At 35.3% G+C, this 20,163-nt stretch overlaps 1 long non-coding RNA gene across 1 annotated transcript; it reads left to right on the forward strand.

The window, feature by feature from the left end:
- Positions 1-1,343: 1,343 nt before the first annotated feature.
- LOC306875149 lies at positions 1,344-9,929 on the forward strand. The gene is made up of 4 exons (XR_013784715.1): positions 1,344-1,412; positions 7,410-7,565; positions 7,712-7,796; positions 8,846-9,929. It is a non-coding gene; the product is annotated as an uncharacterized lncRNA (long non-coding RNA).
- The last annotated feature ends 10,234 nt before the right edge of the window (positions 9,930-20,163 follow it).

The following is a 20,163-nucleotide window of genomic DNA, read 5'->3' on the forward strand; positions in this document are numbered from 1 at the left end:
ATTTCTAACAATAATAGTATTATATAGTTAGGTATTTTATTATATTTTTAGTTATTTTCTTTTATTTTTAGTTTTATTGTATTTAAGTGGAGGTCTTCACTGGGGATATGTCCCGGGGCTCATGCAGGTGTCCGGCCTCCGCCGACGATCAGGGAGACATCATCTCCCGGTGCCGATCCACCATTTGATCCGGACACGGACTGAGAAACAGAATAAGAAAGAAACAGACACATATTAGCGTAGATGCAGAAATGTCAAGAAAGAGTAAAAAGTTGGCTCTTACGTTGGCTTTTGAAGTTAACGGGAAAGAAAATGTCGATTCAAATGCCGACATTATACGGGGAAGGAACCAATATTATGATAGAGTTTTGTGCTCATATCATACAGCTCCCTGTGCTCCGAAACTAGTACGAGCAGTCTATCTACCGGCACCTTCTCCATTTTTCTTCTTGTTGTTATGGAAACGACAGATCTCGCTACTCGCTTGTCATTGGTCAGCGGTCAAAAAGGCGCTTGACGTAGGGCGTTTTTTTCAGAAAAGTTGAAATTTTTTCAACTCGAAAAAACGCTCTGAGCTGCAGAAAAAGACGCCGGCGGTGGCGTTTTAAAAAGCGCTCAGGACTTTTTTGAAAACACGGTTTACTCCATAGGATTATAATGTAAAACAGACGCCGGCAGCTTCGAAAAAGACGCCAAGTGTGAACACGGCCTTAGTCTGCTTTAAGATGCAGCGCTGTTATTACCTCGCTAGTGAGAAATGTCTGTCATGTTGTTGTTTTTGTTAGTCCTGTGTGCTGTATAGGTAACGTTAGCACTACTGTATGCTAATTTCCGTTATTACAGTTAACTATGCGAAGTGATATGGAACTGTAATGCGGTCAAGAAAGCTGCCTGGAACTACGTTCGCCGTGTGTTTCCCTGAAAATAATTGCACACCTCAGAACGTTCGTCAGCCAATCAGATTCAAGCATTCAACGGCCCCGTAGTAAAAGGACTATAATGTGATAAGTTCAGGTACTGAGGAGCTAAGCCATTCAGGGCTTTAGAAGTACTGTAAAAAGTGATTTTTTGACCTTGTAAATAATGCAAACATTATTTAAGTATGTTTTACAAACAAATACTATTTTGTCTTTTTACTTAAAAATGGCATGTTTAATTCAGTACATTACTCGCAGTTTCTTTGTCATTTATTGTTCTAAAATACATAAGTAAATTTAAATACAATCTCCTAAGTAATATTTACTTAGTGTTCGCCATCTAATCAAATCGCACCAAAACTGAACAACTCAAGTAAAATGTACTCAATACAGCGAAATAATTGATGCGCATGCGCCTTTGGCTCCGAGTCCGAGGTGGCGCGCACAGAGGAAAGGAAGGGGGACTTCACGACGGCTAATGTGGATCTTAACACGGTAAGTTGTTAATATGCTAATTAATTAATTGAGGTATGTTTGCAGAAAAGTGTAGAGTTATTAAGCTATCTGCGGTCCCAGTGGTGTGTGCCTACCGTTTCTTTTTTATCCAGTTACGCATGCTAACAGTGTTCATGTTAACAATGTTAACAGATTTTTGGATAACGTTAAAACGTAATCTTAGTTTTGTTTTGTTAAACACATGTATAACAGAGTTAAATCATTACTAAATTAAGCTGTTAATATAGTTGACAGAGTTTGCGATTTGCACCACCATCCGTTATTAGCAAACGGCATCTCTGTCGAAAACAATTTTCTTTAGTTTTATATATAACGTTAATCTTGTCAGACGATTATTGTAAAAATGAGTTTTAACATCCATGCAAGCTTTTCCCTGTCGTGTTCGAGCATTCTGTCCCAGAAAAGTTCGAGCTGCTGAAATGTAATAATCACGCTGTTTTTCGCTATTAATCACAGGATTAACGTTAGTTTTTAAAATGCACTGTACAAGGCTAATATTACCTTGAACTTTATTTATATTGTTTACCTATACTATCGGGTATGATAGCTATACATAGACATCGATGAGGTGACTGTACTGCACACTTTTGCAATTACAACATCACTTTTGCAAGTCTAAATGCTTGTTTAAATAAATCTTAATTACTTAACAATCAACCTTAAGCCGGGCTCACACTGTGCGATTTTTAATAGTCTTTTGTGATTGCTGCTTGTCACACTGTACGAGCATGATCCCCATGTCAGACTGTTCAGTTGTCTTAATGTCAGACTGTACGACAGTCAAGACGCGACAAAAACGGACGTACTCAAGAAGACTTGTCCGGAGTTTTACGTCATCAATACGTGACCCGCGTTCTCTTTTTTTTTTTTTTTTTTTTTTTTTTTTGAATTTTTTTTTTTTTTTTTTTATTAAACAAATAACATTCACAGGGGATACAGTCACAGCACAATCAAAATACAAGATTAACTAAAATAAAAATTTGTACATAAAATTATACATAAAAACTTCAAGAAATACTCAGGAGGTAATCCTTACAGCAAAGTAATTATTTTTTCCATCAATACAGTTGTTTTAACAGCTTTCTTGTTACGTGATGAGCAGAGGGATTCATAAAATAATTTCAAATCAATACAAAAAATCCTAAAATTCGGCATACAATCAGTAACTTTAGATTTATGAAGATGGAATAGGCCACATAGAGTTAAGCATTTTAACAAATCATCCAGCTCCTTTGATCCTGATTCCCACATCAAAAACAGTACATTACTTATTTCAAAATTAAAAAGTTTGTTGTAAGCTGAAAAAACAAGCCAAGACATTTCTTTCCATAAATCCTGTGCATAATCGCATTCAAAAAATAAATGTGATATTGTTTCCAAATTAGAATTACAGAATGTGCATTGTGAAGAGATATCCAACTTAAATTTTGAAAGTAGAGAATTACAGGGATAGTACATATGAAGAATTTTATAGTGAAGTTCTTTTATCTTGTTAGGTAACAGAAACTTGTTAATACCAGCCCAAATTTTAATAGTAGAAAGAAAAGGGTAATTTAGTTTCCACTTATAAAATGCTTTAGGATTAGAACTAAATTTCTTAACAAGTGTTTTTCTAATCCAGAAATTGTTACATTTAATATTACAAAGCTCCAGATCTCCAATCAATTTTTTTGGAATTTCACATTTTAAAGAATAGTAACAATTTGCCCTAACCAAATGTAACAATTTGGGTGAAATGGAATTAATTACCCATTCAAACACTCTAGGTGAGATTTCCAACTCAAAGAGTTCTGAAAATTCTGAATAAGAATAGAAGTTACCATCCTTTTTTAACAGATCTAAAACAAAAATAACCCCTTTGTCAAACCAGTTTTTCATAAAAACAGATTTTTTTCCATGCAGCACATTCTGATTATTCCATAGAATACATCTATGAGGAGAAAAATTGTGACAGAAGGCAAGCTTACAAGCATCCAAAGCTTGCTTATGAAAATTAGAGAGCTTAACTGGGAGTTTATTGCAACTAAAATCGCAAGCTAATAAAAAATTTAGACCTCCGCATTTTTCAAAGATCAATTTAGGAATATAAAACCATAATAAATTAGGGTCAGCATTCAGGCAACGTTTAATCCAACCAATTTTAAAAACTTGATTGAGAGTACTAAAGTCCAAAGCATTCACACCTCCCTCCAAAATATTTCTAATCAGTGTCTTCCTTTTAACATATTCAGTTTTATTTTTCCACAAAAATTTAAATAACATAGAGTCAATAGATGAGCATGTTTTTCGGTCAACATATAAAGACAAAGCTGGGTAAACAATCCTAGAAATACCTTCCGCTTTAGATATCAAAACACAACCATAAATAGTTAAGTTTCTTTGTAACCAACAATTGAAAATATTCTTAGATTTTTGTATCCGATGCGAGAAATTATCTGCAATTCTATCAGTCTGAGATTTACTAATTAAAATACCCAAATATCTTACAGAATTTTTGACCTCAATACCTTCGATCTGATCTATGTTCAGACTGTGAACAGGCATAATTTCACACTTATTTCGATTGACTGAGAGACCAGAAGCATTAGAAAATAAATTCAAAGCATCCAAAATAACAGGAACCTGCTTCTCATCTTTTAAAAACAGACAGGTGTCATCCGCCAGTTGACTAATTAGAAAAGTATGTTCCGCTACTAGAATACCCTGAACGTCTAAGCAATGAGTAATAAAAATGTTAAGAAACTCAGCGACCAATAAAAATAAAAAAGGTGATATGGGACACCCTTGTCTGATACCCCTACTAATCACAAACCGAGGAGAAACACCATTAACCAAAGACACATTGCTATTAATATTTTTGTAAAAAATCTGTACTATTTTAATGAAAGAATGACCAAAACCAAACCTACGCAAAGATTCAAACATAAACTCGTGTTCGACTGTATCAAAGGCTTTATAAAAGTCTAAAAATAAAATAATTGCTTCATCGTTTATCAATTCCTTATAGTCTAAAATATCTAACACTAACCGTATATTATTTGCTATGTGCCTGCCTTTCATAAAGCCAGATTTGGGAGACAGAAACAATTTCTTCTAAACATGGTTTCAGCCTGTTTGCATAAAGGGAAGCTAACAATTTGTAATCTGAATTAAGTAAAGTAATTGGGCGCCAATTATCTAAATACAGGGAATCTTTGTTGGGTTTTGGAATTAAAGTAATTAGCCCCTGCTTCATGGACTCAGTCAATTCACCTTTCTGTACACAGTCTTTGAACACTTCTAAAAGAAACTCTTTAATGTCTTGCCAAAATGTCCTGTAGAATTCAAAAGGCAGTCCATCTGGACCTGGGCTTTTATTAAGAGGGGATTTATTAATAATAACATCCATCTCATCCAACGACAAATCCATCTCACAAAAAGACATATTATCAGCACTTATAATGGGTGTGAATGCCTGAACCCTCTCAAAAAAGCTATCAGAAATTTGTGGGTTAAATGTGGAAGTATACAGTTGTGAATAAAAACTGGAAACAGAATTAGAAACTCTGGCTTCATCTGTTACTAAACTACCCTCAATATATAGAGAAGATATTTTTTTGACTTTTCCTCTTCTCTTTTCTAAATTAAAAAAGTATGTTGAATTTTTCTCCCCGAATTCTAGCCATTTCACCCTCGATCTAATAAATGCACCCTTGGCCTTTACTGTATAAATGTTATCTAATTCTTCTTTTAGGTTGTGTAGTTTTATCTTATCATCTTCTTCTGTTTGTTGTTTTCCTAGAATTTGATTCATTTCTTTTAATATAGAGGTATACCTTAAAGATTTTGCCTTTGCCAACTGTTTACTAAATCGAATAGAGAATTTTCTACACTCATATTTGAACAACTCCCAATTAGAAGATATTGAAACTGATGGTTTTCCTTTAAATTCTTCAATAATATCCTTAATACCTGAACAATAAGAGGAAAGTCCTAATAAAGAACAATTTAGTTTCCAGTATCCAGGATTTCTATGACAGCCAGCAGCTGGATCAGATAAAATAAGATCAATAAAAGCATGATCTGTGAGAGGAGCAGGACAGATATCACTGGATTTAATAAAAGGAGACATGAAATCAGAAATAAGCCAATAATCTATACGCGATTTTTTTAAGAGATCTGCACTAAACCAAGAATATGAACAAGCATCAGCATGCATAAACCTGTAAGCATCCAATAGAGAAAGGAAGTTACAAAAATCATTAATAATGGTATTACCTCTGCGTGATTCTTGTTTTGAGGGAAATCTATCCATACATAAGTCAGGAGCTTCGTTAAAATCTCCTCCGACTATTACTGCAGCAGAGGGATATTTACATTTTAAATCAAAGATTTTAGAAGAAAGATCATGAAAAAAACAGCTGTTTTGCTTATGATTGTTAAAACCATAAACATTGGCCAAGATAAACAAGAAATCTCCCAAAAGAATAACAGCAATAATCCATCTGCCCTCAGAAGAAGAAAAGGACTGAAGAATAGAGCCGCTAAAATTACGATCAAACAGAATCAGAACTCCAGCGGAGTGGTTAGTACCATGACAAAATAAAATATTACCTCCCCATTGATTGCGCCAAAAAGTTTCATCTTTGAAAGAAGAATGCGTTTCTTGAAGAAAATAAATCTCTCTTTTCTGTGACATACAAAATAAAAATAAAGCTTTGCGTTTAGATAAATCACGAATCCCCCATACATTTAGAGAAAAACAAGAAAGTTTAACTGACATACGAACAATAAGAGAACACGAGAAAAACTTTTAACCGCTACAGTAATAAAGAGAATATAAAATGTAATACAATAAAGTGCAAAACTTAAAACTTATCCAAACCCCTCTTTAACAGCGTAAACTTATTTTAAACCGTCTCCGCTTAACTTAACATATTACAACAATACTGCGTATTTATCAGCTGCTTGTCAATTTCCATACTTTGCCAGTTAACAGTTCCGCATTGAAAATGGCAATAACCATAACTGGCATAAGAGCACCTAACCTCTAGCGTTCTCTCGCTATAATGGTAGCTAGCAAACAACAGCAACGTGTAGCGTTAGTTTTATTAATTACATGCCTTGATGTTAAAAAAAACAAAAACCGAAAAAGACGACGTGTGTGGAGCAAGTCATGGCTGGGCAAAAGAGGACTTTATGGACTTCCAGTTCTACAGAGCGAACTTGAGCTAATTTTGTTATTCGAGTTTAAACATCCTGCCTCTTAATAAATAAGCTTTAAGTAAACTTTACTTTGTACATATATTGTTTTTACAAATAATGAATGGTTTGAAGTTGTCGCGCTAATTGCGTCATCAAGTTCAGTGCTCCTATTGGTTCTTGGTTTGACGGTCGTCGTAGGAGATGATGTCACACTGCAGGAAAGTGTCTGAAATCTTCTGACACTGCCAGAATTTAATCGGAGGAAAAAATTGATCGCAACGGCCATTAATCGGCTGTCGGTGAACATGTCAAACCAGCGATCTAGACGACCGATTTTAGCCTAGGATTATAGGAATCTTTTAGGATGTTAGGATTTTCAAAATTTGTCTCAGACGAACAAATCGTGGCCAAAATCGCACAGTGTGAGCCGGGCTTTATTGAAGTTGTAAAGCCTGTATTTTATTTCCTGATGTTCTTTTACTGACCAACATCCACTTTACACGTGGTTGATATCTACAAGCTATTGGAGATTCTAATTTGTTTCCATATGAGTGTTAATCTTGAGTAAAAAAAGTTAGTGTAGTTTAAAATATTATGATAAATGATTCAAAATACATGCCATGAATGACACTGGCAAATTATTCATTTTTAATTTACATAACTGCATAACCACAGTCAATGAATTGTAAGGTAAATTTAGTTGTAAGCGTATTTCATGTCAGTAAGGTCAATACATTTATTTACAATTGTTAAATTAATTCTGACATGAAGATTTTATTTTCTTTGTTTTAGATCAAGAATGAATTCAGAAGAATCACCACAATTTCCCTGGAGCGTACATTCTTGGAAAAGCTGGACTTCTATACTCCAAAACTCCTGGCTTTGTTTGAGATGAAGGTTGGGGTTTATGGCATAAGAATTAGACATTTGCTGGATTCACTCAGCCAGGTAATATGTAAAATAATTTTACAATTGTGAATTACTCATGCGATAATATGCTGCTTCCTGACTCTGTAAATATGTTGTTATATGTAGATGTATACACATTTAATGTTCACTGCATTTTACTTCTGTTTTTAACAGCAAGAAGATAGGCTTGAAGATAGGCGAGACGTTGTGATTCGCTGCCTCCTGTCTTTCCTGGGAGAATCAGCTGAGGAGCTCATTGAAGACCACCAGGTAGTACAGTTCAATTAAATTCAAATTTATTTGTATAGTGCTTTTTACAGTGTACAATGTTACAAGGCAGCTTTACAAAAAACACAATGTTGAATGATCAATAAATTGAAACAAATCAAAGAAAAAGCAATAATCAATTAATAGTCTAGTGCTGACTTTGTTTGAAGTCCTTGCATGGCCTGGCATCATCATTGCACAAGTCTTGGGTCATCTAACGTCTTACTGGGAGGCGGGGTCCAGACATGGATATACAATAATTAGTGTAGCAGCTAGCAGTTAGCTGGCTACATACACAGCTACATCCATTTCTATTTTTCCTTGATTTTGGATGTAGACAGTAGTGGTTTGACTGATATACTGTATTTGTGTTATGTGTTAGATGTTCTTTTTATTCCTGAGCCATTAAACCGTCTACAAGGAAATCTTCCACAATCTTTGTTTTTGCAGAATTTTCTGCATATTTGAACCCTGTCAAGCACTGACGATGATGCTGAGATCCATGTTTTCGTACTGAGGAAAATTGAAAAGCTTATACACCATTGTTACAAAACTTAAAGAACACCCAGTGATGGTCAAGAAGGCAGCACCATACATTTAAATGTCAGGTGTATGTAAACGTTTGGACAGGATTACCAGTGTAAATTGATATTTAGTTTATATTTCCTATCTTTCATTTATATATTGTCTTTAGAAACCATTCAAATGTTTCCCAAAAGACATAACAATTTACACCAATTATCATTTCCAGAGGTTTACATCCTCCTGACTCTAAATGTACAGTGTTATCTTTATTAGCATCACTAAATGATCCTATCTACTGTAATAATTGTGTATAAGTCTCATTATTGTGTTCAATACACAACATATATGTTAACATCATACAGTTACTGCTGAAGAAACTGCATATTGGGTTTAAATATGCAGAAAATGCTAAAGATACTTAAGACTAGTGGACAGTTTGTCTCAGAACAGGAACCCATTGAGGAAAATTGAAAAATTGATACTGTACAGTATTTTAACCACTTTGCACTGATTTGTGTATTTCACAGGATATCAGCAGAGACATGATTAAGGATACCTTCTCCAGTCATGTCATCAAAATCATCGTACTGAGCAGATCTGCAGAAGAGGAAGATGCCACTATATCTGATGTCATCATTGTCATCGAGGGAACTGAGGTGCTGCTGGTGTTGGTCCATTGTGTTTTCTGAGGTCCAAGGTCAACGCAGCCGTCTACCAGGAAGTTTTAGAGCACGTCATGCTTCCTGCTGCTGACCAACTTTATGGAGATGCAGATTTCATTTTCCAACAGGACTTGGCACCTGCACACACTGCCAAAGCTACCAGTACCTGGTTTAAGGACCATGGTATCCCTGTTCTTGATTGGCTAGCAAACTCGCCTGACCTTAACCCCATAGAAAACCTATGGTGTATTGTGAAGAGGAAGATGCAATACGCCAGACCCAACAATTCAGAAGAGCTGAAGGCCACTATCAGAGCAACATGGGCTCTCATAACACCTGAGCAGTGCCACAGACTGATCGACTCCATGCCACGCCGCATTGCTGCAGTAATCCAGGCCAAAGGAGCCCCAGCTAAATATTGAGTGCTGTACATGCTCATACTTTTCATGTACATACTTTTCAGTTGGCCAACATTTCTAAAAATATTTTTTTTTGCATTGGTCTTAATTGATATTCTAATTTTCTGAGATACTGAATTTGGGACTTTCATTAGTTGTCAGTTATAATCATCAAAATTAAAGGAAATAAACATTTGAAATATATCAGTCTGTGTGTAATGAATGAATCTAATATACAAGTTTCACTTTTTGAATGGTATTACTGAAATAAATCGACTTTTTCATGATATTCTCATTTTATGACCAGCACCTGTATACTGTTTTTTTTTATATATCTGCAACTGAGGTTGTTGTAAAATGTTTGTTTTATATGTTTAAATGTTTATGCATTTTAATACACTGTGTGGTTGTTCTAAAAAAGTTTACTGGAGTAAAATGCACTATAGTGCACCATTTACCAGAACCACCAAACTGATGCAGTTTTACTATTCTTTGTATTTCATGTTCCCATCTTTAAGGAATCTCAGAAATAAAAGTATTCAAGTAAAATGTATGTCAGTGTTATTTTATTGAACACCATTTAAATACATAAACAACATCAAGTAATGTTAAAATAATATTTAAAGTAAAGGTTACTCGAAATTTTAAATAAGATAACTAGGATTATTGTGTAAAAAAACAAAACATTTATAAGCATTACTTAAGTAAAATATATAAAAAACAGTCAATACAATTTACTGGGAAATTCCAAGTAAACTTTACTTGAGATTTTCTAATTAAAGCTACAGTTCCTTGTGTGTAGTTTTTACTCGGGAATTCTATTGAAATTACTCACATTTTCTAAGTGAGAAAACTTTCCTAACTTTTTTCAAGTAAATCCTACTCCAAATGTTTTTCAGTGAGAGTTTTATGACATTATTTAGCTTAAACTATGATTCTAAAGGAAACAGATATATCATTTTTCCATGTAATTCTATCAGTAGCAAAACAATAAAAACATCTTGTGTGGGTTAAATTCTCATATGCGTTGCTACATGATAAATTGTTAATAAATCGCGATAAAACAAGGGCAGAGATTTTCTGTCAAAAAATCATAACGCTTGTACATTTTATTCTGATGCTGAATTTCTTTCTCCTAATGTCTCAACGGTTCTCATGTCAGAAATAAGATTGTCTAGGTCACGATCGCTCTGCGTGAGAGGAAAAGTTTACAGGATTTCACGGATTGCGACGAATGCAACGAATGCGGGACGAATGCAGGTAAAGTTTACGAACATTAAAATGTTACGAACGTGGTAAACTGTGGTTAAGTAAACATTAAATAGGATCATTGTGGTGAGAAAGGATAAAAGAGTGTGCAAGTCGAATGATTGCTAGTGGTTTCCGACCAAAAGCGGAGTCGTGTTTATCGTGAAAGAGCATGCATGAATGGTGGTTTTATACATTTTGACAGATTCTGCACATCTCGTTCGTAAATTAGATGGAAATTTTCAGTGTGTCATGGTAACTTTTATTTATTTATTATATATTTTTATTTTATTGTTATTTTTATGAGATTTTGTACTGTTGTTTTTATGATCATTTTATGATCATTTATTTAATTTGAAAACAGTATTTTTATACTGAACAATAATTAGTTAATTATAACTCACTATTTTTAATCAGTGCTTCAGATTCATTTTAACTCTAATACTGTAAAAGTGTAATGTAAAACATAAATTTAAAATATACTATAAAAACAAAGATGTCATGTAAGAGCTCATTAGAACACAGGACAGACCCTCCGCTTGCCACTGGTGTACCGACGGAGGCCCAGCCGCGGCAAACCGCTGGTGCCACCCAAAAAACACCGACAGCATTTTTAGATTGGCCGACTCGCCGATGGTGGTCCGACCGTGTTAAGCCGCTGAATTTGTGCTGCCCAAAAAACGCTGGTGGACCGCCAGGTCATTGTTTGCTGGGTTCCTAACTGATGAAGAAGAATTGACAGAGCAGCCGTCAAGTGTTAGACAGTGTTCTAGGTTATTACATGTGGGGTTTTTAGGTCCGATAATTAACAGCTCTGTTTTTTCAGAATTTAGCAGTAAGAAGTTACTCGTCATCCAGTTTTTTATATTGACTATGCATTCCATTAATTTCTCAATTTGGTGTGTTTCACCGGGCCGCGAAGAAATATAGAGCTGGGTATCATCAGCATAACAGTGAAAGCTAACACCATGTCTCCTGATAATATCTCCCAAGGGTAACTGTTACGGAAGCAGGACCAGGACAAGGAGATGAAACAATGATTAGTTTATTGATCAACTGTATGATGGGATGACAGGTGAGTGAAGATCTTGGAAATCTTGAACGGATGCGATAGAGGTTGAACTTGAGTTTGCCTTTGCAGGAGGAGCGGTGAACACGGGGGACCGGAGGAGACACACACCGCAGACAAGGAGCAGACACACGGGGATCGCAGGAGCAGACTGACCGGAGTTCCTAGGAGCAGGGAAAGCAGGTAAGTTCGTTAAAAGGTAAGCACACGGGAAGGTTCAGTAACTAAGGCTGTGGTAGCTTTAGCAGTCCTCTTTGTATGAACGATGCCGAACATCGAGTGTTTGGCGGTGTGTGTCTTTATAGGAAGCCATGATGAGGGACAAGATGATGTGCAGGTGTTCGTGATCAGTGGCAGGCGGAGACAGGTGCGAGAGTGACGTGATTGGTGAAAAGCAGGCAGAGATCCGTGACAGTAACATGTAAAGCATGAAAAGTAATGGCCCTAGTACTGAGCCTTGAGGTACTCCGTACTGCACTTGTGATTGATATGATACCTCTTCCTTCACTGCTACGAACTGATGGCGTTCAGATAAGTATGATTTGAACAATGCTAAGGCACTTGCACTAATGCCAACAAAGTGTTCTAGTCTATTCAAAAGAATGTTGTGGTCGATAGTGTCAAACGCAGCGCTAAGATCGAGTAGCACTAATAAAGAGATACAAACAGTAAAAATGAAAATTATGCTCTAATTGTATTGGTCTTAATAAATAACCAGGGATGAAATGTGACAGAAAATCAGATATTGTTCAACTAGCTGAACATGACAATGGAAGAAAAGTGCATAATAATAATAATAATAATAATGGTTTTATGGTCAGGTGAATTATGGCATGTTATTGAAACTGAATTACAGTTCAAGAAAAATACAATCTAGACTATCTTTGTATTAAGTTGTGATTTAATGTGCTGTATTTCTGCTAAAACAGCTATTAGATACTCTTCATGTTTTTGAGCACTAGATGGCAGCAGAAGTGAGGAAAGACCCCACATGAATATACTTCTGTATTAAAGGCCTCATTGCTTTTGTAAACTGTGGATGAAAAGCTTATGATTGAAACATTGTTTGTACTGTAACACTGTAATGATAAAACTAACAAAATAACATACTTGTTCAAATAAAAGACGTTACAAAAGAGTTACGGAAAAATACAATGAAAATAAGTGCACGTTTGTCCTGGCAGCTATTGTTTTCCATATAATTTCCCTCAAAACTCGCTAATTATTCAACAAGAGCAATAGACAGAGCAGGGCCGTTCTAGACATTAGGAAGCCCCCGGCAAAATTCATGCCCCCCACCCCCAATAAAAACCACTCGAAACAAATATGAGTTCTAACCTTTTTTATTTATACATTTCATTTTAAATTTAGTATATGTTTACTTACACAGTACATAAGTTTGGACACATGACTATTTTTAATGTTTTTGAAAGAAGTCTCTTATGCTCATCAAGCCTGGATTTATTTGATCAAAAATACAGAAAAATAATAGAGTGAAATATTATTACAATTTAAAATAATGGTTTTCTATTTTACTCTAAAATATATTTCTGTGATGCAAAGCTGAATTTAGTGTCACGTGATCCTTCAGAAAACATTATAATGTTCTGATTTATTATCAAATGTTAGAAACGGTGCTTAATATTTATTTTATAACCTGTGATACTTTTTTCAGGATTTTTTGATTAGTAAAAAGTTGTTTTAAAAAAGTCTTCACTATCACTTTTTGTATATTTAACACATCCTTGCTGAATATTCCTGTTTTTTTTCTGTATTTTTGATCAAATAAACGCAGGCTTGAAGAGCATAATAAGAATCTTCTTTCAAAAACATTAAAAATGGTAATGGGTCCAGCCTTTTGACCGGTACAGTATGCACATGTTAATCAAACTTTATCTAAGGTAATCTCTTTTTTGTTTGATGAAGATGTTATTGTTGTTGTTATTTTGCTGTTTTATTCAATTTAATCACATTTCCAGAATACCACTTCAGTAGATGAACATTCATCTTTTTTTCTCATACCTGCAGTATGAGCAGGATTTCCCTCAACCATTTAATCAACATTGACTGCAGATATTGTCATATTATTAATATCAGTAATATGATATTATGTATTGCATTGTTACCTTAAATATTCTATACACAAATCAAGCGGAAGAGAAAGACAGAGCAAGACGACTCACACACCTGCACGAGGAGCTGAGCTTCTTTGAGTGCCTGTTAGCCTTTTGCTTCAGCAGCTGAAGGATGCGTTCGTTACGCTAACTTTCTCTCCAGCGTTGGTCAAAGTCTTTGAAGAGTTGAGGGAAGCCTGATCAAGATCTGCCACAGACAGGGCCAGGTGTAGAGGCATTCATGCTGAAATGACACAGTGGCTTTATTTGGTGGAGATGTCGCTGGTAAAAGATGTGCTGGAGAGCCTGCAGGCCTGTTTCTTCAGAGGAGAGATGCCACAGCGGTCAGTGCTGATTCTGATCTGGACGCTGCACTGAGAACACTGTGGTCTATGAGACAAGCTGATGGTGTGGACGCATAATGCATGAATGATGAATTACGAAGGATGTAAGGGTGTAAATGTGTCTCAACCAAGTGATGGAGACCACCAGAAGGCAGAGGTATTTCATAAACGAGTCAGAATGAACGTCTCGACGCTGAACAGCCTGCTGTTAATTTCAGTAAACGGACCAGGAGTCGCCTCATTCCCTGAGCAAAGATTTGTGGAGATGTGGGTGAAAGAGGGGCGACATGCTGCAGATGAAAGCAGAAAAAACTACAGAAGTTCGTCATCAAAGCAGACAGTTTTCTTAGTCTGATAAATTGGCATAGTCTATTTATGTTGATGTTCACAGCACTGCTATGCAGTTAAGGGGGTCGTGGATTGATGATCATGAGAAACATGGGTCCCAAGGCCAAACCAGGACCACTGGCATAGAGTATTCATACAATTCATTTTTATTTGTGATGGGTTTTGAGGTTTTTGAAATATGCTGTCCCCTTAAATATTTCCAGTAATGTTATTATTTATAAGAGGAATTAAACCTGGTATTGCCCAAAGCAAACACTGAGGATTCTTTACTGCTTAATGCAATTAATTTCAGGAATATTTGCTTGATTTATGTTATCATTGCATTTGCTGTGGCACATAATATTAAGTTTAAAGTTATATTGATAGTTAAAATTGTATTAAATTGTATAGTATTATAGCAGTTTTGTAGTAGTGGTGTGACCCCTGGGACAGCTGCTGAGGAAGAGATGATAAATGTGCATCTTTCTCTCTTCTGACTGCTGAAACCTGCTTTCTTCTTCTGGGAAGTAGTGAAACGCTATCGTGGATTTGGCTTATCATGGATTTTATTAGCTTCTTTGCTCATTTAAGTGCTATAAATACAGATTTCAAGCACTCTTTGTGTCCTGCATTTGTTAATTTGTTTATGAAAATCATATTAGAGAACATGAATTGGTGGAACCATATGAAATTATTTTGAGACATTCCATTGATTATATGTGAAAAATTAAATCATCTTTGAGAGCAAGGGGGCCCCTGGTGTTTGGGGGGCCCTACGCAGCTTGTGTATTTTGTGTATAGGGAGGATCGGCTCTGGTTCGCGGTTCCTCTCTGAGTACAGCAGCATGTATTAATAGTGCACTCTATCAGGTCAAATTAGCACTATTGTCTATTAGAGAGGCCAGTTTCTGCTTTAAACACTAGAGAGAGAGAGTGATGATGTGCTTGTGATACATTCAACATGTCCAGTAGAGCAAACTGACAAGAAAAAGTGTATCAATATTTAATAACAATAATAACATTTATTTACATTTTGGATGCTATACAATTTGTGAACCACTAAATTAAATACAATAATTAATAGCAAAAAGAAGAAAGAAAATAAATGAAGCAACCAAAAATTGTGATATGAAGAGCAAAAAGAAAGCTGAGAGAGAAGAATATCATCCTGTCTGAGAGTAAATGTGATCTAAAACAGGTGTGAGTCAGGGTCCCGTATGAGCATAGCACCCATTCTGAGAGATACAGATCTGATCAGCGCTTTCTGGGGACATTTTCATACACAGCATCCGACTCTGATTTCTGCAAGAAAACACAAACTCAGTCAGGAATCTTGCTGATGCAACAGGAAATCAATAACAGACCAGCTTCTTCTGTGAAATGAGTCAGTAAACATCATTTTAAAACTAAACACAATATCTTATAGTCTGTGAATATTTTATTTTCTATTCTGAATTCTGAATGGTGATTATTTGTGTAAATGCTGAAATTGTATGATTATATGCTTGATCATTAGTATGAACCATATGTGTGTAGAGATGTTTGTGATATCTGTGTCCAGAAACGGTCACTACACTGGAGATCAGTGCTGGAGATAAGAGGCTGCAGGTGAATAAAGCTGCTGTGTAGGGAGGGTTATTCACCTCAGATCATTCTTATATAGATCTAGAAGGAATGCTGGGTTATATTTAACTCTCACTGTTGAAATGATAGCATGTCAAAACGCTGCTTTATTATTTTTAACATGCAGATAGAGCAGTAAGAGGAAATGACATCACACACTGAGTTCATCACATGACTGTTTAAAGAGTTAAAACATCAAACAGGTTATTTAGGTTCTGAAGGGTTCTCTCTACTGAGAATGGTGGTCTTTTTTCCACAGAAGTAAGAGCACAGATCCTTGTTTCAGCACATCTAGAAAGCAGCAGTGTCCAGCTCAGAATAACTCTATACCACAGACAGCTGCGGCTCCAGGCCACAAGTCAGCTCAGGTTAAGCATCTTATTTATTTAACACTAAAACTATCCTGTGGGATACGAACATTTGAGAGGCTGTGGGAGAAGCAGTGAAAGTGTGGGTCTTGTTTCTTGGTTAAAAAGGGTGTTTGTTGTGAATATTTAGATGAGATGACTTTTGTTTCTACATTGTTTGTTTAGCTCACAGGAAGCGTTTAAATCTGCATGCAGTGGAGTAATCTACTCACCCTCTGATAAACATTGATCTAATTCTTATTTACACATGTTTAAAAGCTGTTGATCAGCAGTGGTTTATTAGGTTTACATTGCAATTTTATGAATGAAATGCTTATATTTTTGTAATCTGTCTGTAAATGTTTGTATCTCTGGGATACGTCACTCTTTTAGGAGTATAAATAAAGATTTAAACACACACATATAGACTGATTTTGTGGCTTGTGTTTTAGAAAATCAGCTCTTTTTGATTCTTGACACTACACATTTCTTTGGAAAGGTCTGACAGTCAAGGCTCCATATCTGGTAACTGTTTTGTAATAGAAGTGATATTGTGACAGAAAACTGCATCAGACAAATTCTACAGAGTTTGGGTGTAAGTCAGTGTTATTTCTGGTATAGTGCCCAAACTAAAGCTCACAGGAAGCATAATTATTGTGATATCAACTTCAAATTTGGAACACAACTTGGTTAGACATATGGCTTTGATTTCATATACATTTTAGAGTTCTACATATTTTATAAAATACTCATTTTATATCAAATATAATAAGAATAGTATACTACATTATCTTTAGTGTAAACTTAAAATGCTATAACTTTTATATACTTTGTTTTTTTTAAATGCTTTCACTTCAGCAATAATCTGCTCTGTGTCTTCTTTAGAAGAGACCAGCCTTAGGTCTATATTCCAAAGTGTTCAGGAATTATGTTATGTTATGATGTTATTAATGTAGTAACAAGCATTGATTAACAAGTGTTCTGTTTTCAGTGAAGTTATTCCCTAAACTGGCAACGTATCCTGTGGGATACAAACAGTAAAATTGAACCTCAAAGTCATGTTTTGAAAAAATGATCAAGTTGTATTATTTGTGTCCCAGTAAGATGGAAAATAGAAATAAATACATTTTCTGTGTCTCTTTATGGTTTGTCTTTTTTAGGGTTAAATGAGTTGCCCCAGACCACATCAGGCTGAAGTTTAGCGGTCAAACTAATGAATATGATTTATTTAAACTCATTTATAACTGCGTATGTATAGTTTAATCATCTGTTTTAAGTGTGTTAAGTGTTTTCAGAGCTGGGTAACTGATTACATGTGATCTGGGTTAGTTTACATCATCACATTCTAAACATTTGTACATTAGATTAAATTAGACTTTAAAACACCTGTAATCAGACTACAGATCACATGATTGCATATTATTCACAAAATAGGAATAAACTATTTCATCTTTTAAACGCTCCTTTGTAAAATAGCCCACTGCTTCTATATATTCAGAGAGTCTTCCAGTTTTGTGGACATTCACACAGAGATCAGTCACTTGTCTGGTGGAGACACAACTTTTGACCACTGGATTTACAAAAATCATTTCAGGTTTCAACATCGCATCAACTACTGATATCCACTGTTGTTTGTATTATATGGCTTTGGAAGGCTTTTGTCTTAAAATAGCCTCCACAAATTCACCTTACTTCTTAATATTTACACAGAATGCAGGCGTTCCCAAAACTCTTTCACTTATATATTTACTTGAAGTACTGCCTGAGGGTTAATAATACATATTTATTAAGGATCATATTTGCATGTTCAAGGTTCTCTGATGTTGGTTAATGACATGACATGCAAACAAATAAAATATTGCATTTCTTAAGTGTTTTATGTTGTTTGATGATATTTCAAAATGATTTATTTTGATTGATTATGATTAATTTTAATTTACATTTTTAATTATTTAATTAATTATTAGCTTTTCATTAAACTCACAAACCCCCTGCAGTAGCCTTCAAACCCCAGTTTGTAAATCCTTTATGTAATGTAATGTTAGTTAATGTTAAGGCACTTCATGTTGTTAAATACAACAAATACATTTTTATTTTTATATTTGTATGGTACAACATGATCTTATTTACATCAATGTGATAAACACGTTAGGTCAAATGTAATCAAAAAGTAGTGTGATTATATTGCATAAAATGTGTAATGTAATGGATTACGTTACTAATTAAAGTATTATTATTATTATTAAAGTATTGCATTAGAGTTATTGTTGAGGTGACGTTCGCTGTTTCTTTTGTTGAAAGCAATGATAGCGTTATGCTAATCTAATGAGCATGACTCTTAAAGCTAATTCAGTCAGACGTGTGGTTTATTAGTGCTTCTCTTAGCCGAGGCTGCTTCGTGTCAGCGCTGTCTGCGTTAAGATACAATCAATCTACGTTGTTGTTTACAGATAAATTCACAGCGTGCTCAAAAGGTAAAATGTCATCTAAGCAGTTTACAAGTTCAGAAAACTAAAAATAAGAGCGATTGGTGGAGGACGAGCTCTCATTATGCTCAATTACGTAATTCAACCTAGTTAAGATGAAACTGTTTAATTATTTTAAATAGCTTACTTTTTCAGTGAACAAAAGTAATTATATTACAGTTATATAATAATATATAATAATTATATAATAATATAATATAGTTATATAATAATTTTTATATAATAATAAAAAAACAAACATTTTCTGTTTACTTTAATAGTTGTTTTTAATTCTTTTTTCTAGGTTTGCTAAATGAAACCAGACTTGTAAAATGGAGGCACCTACTCAGTATTTACACTGAAGTGCAAACAGTACATACGTATAAAAGCACATAAAAGCATGCTCTCGTTGTGATCTGCTCCCTGTATACTGAAGACAATCCTGATGACGGTTGGGATAGATCACCCAGCTCTGTGCACTGACCGCCTGATGCATACGGCACACAACAAGCTTCAGTCGGACTAACTGACTGCAGTGCCTTTTCGGAGAGATGCTATTGGCCTTTTCTTGAAACACAGTCGTGAATGATCTTACCGTTTTTCCAGTTGTTGGTTTACACAATGTTGAATCAGTTCTGTCTTCCTCCTCTGACCGGACTGCATTAACAATGATAGACATGTTAAAATGATAAAGTTGAAATTGTATTTTGACATGTGTCTTAAAAATATTTTTGAATGGCTTGTTCTGCTGACCTGTTTTCCTCTGTTTCCTGCAGATGCAGCCCATCACGACTGCAGCTACAATCATCAGAGATCCAGCAGCAGAAATCAGCACGGTGTACAATAAGGGGTGGATCTGATCTGTAATGAACAAGACAAGCCTTTAGTAGAGTGCCATATAGCATGAATATCACTGGTGACATACCTGCACATGGTTGACAGAGTGTGCTGATGTCCAGATGTGTGGTCTGGTCAGTAAATGAATTGTTGATCACACAGCTGTAGGTGTTGTTATCCTGATATTCCACCTCCAGAGGTAGAGAGAGACTGATGCTGAGATCAGACACACTGATACTGGACAATAAACTGTGTCCTCTGTACCAGGAGAGACTCACAGCGCTCACATTCACCGCTGAACACAACAAAGAACAATTCTGCTCTGAGGATGATGAAGAACAGTCTCTGGTAATGTTAGGAGTGGACAGATGAGCTGGAAAATGAGAGAATAAACAAAGATGGGTAAATCTA

The sequence above is a fragment of the Barbus barbus genome (genome assembly GCF_936440315.1).
Source record: "Barbus barbus genome assembly, chromosome: 9".
NCBI lineage: Eukaryota > Metazoa > Chordata > Actinopteri > Cypriniformes > Cyprinidae > Barbus > Barbus barbus.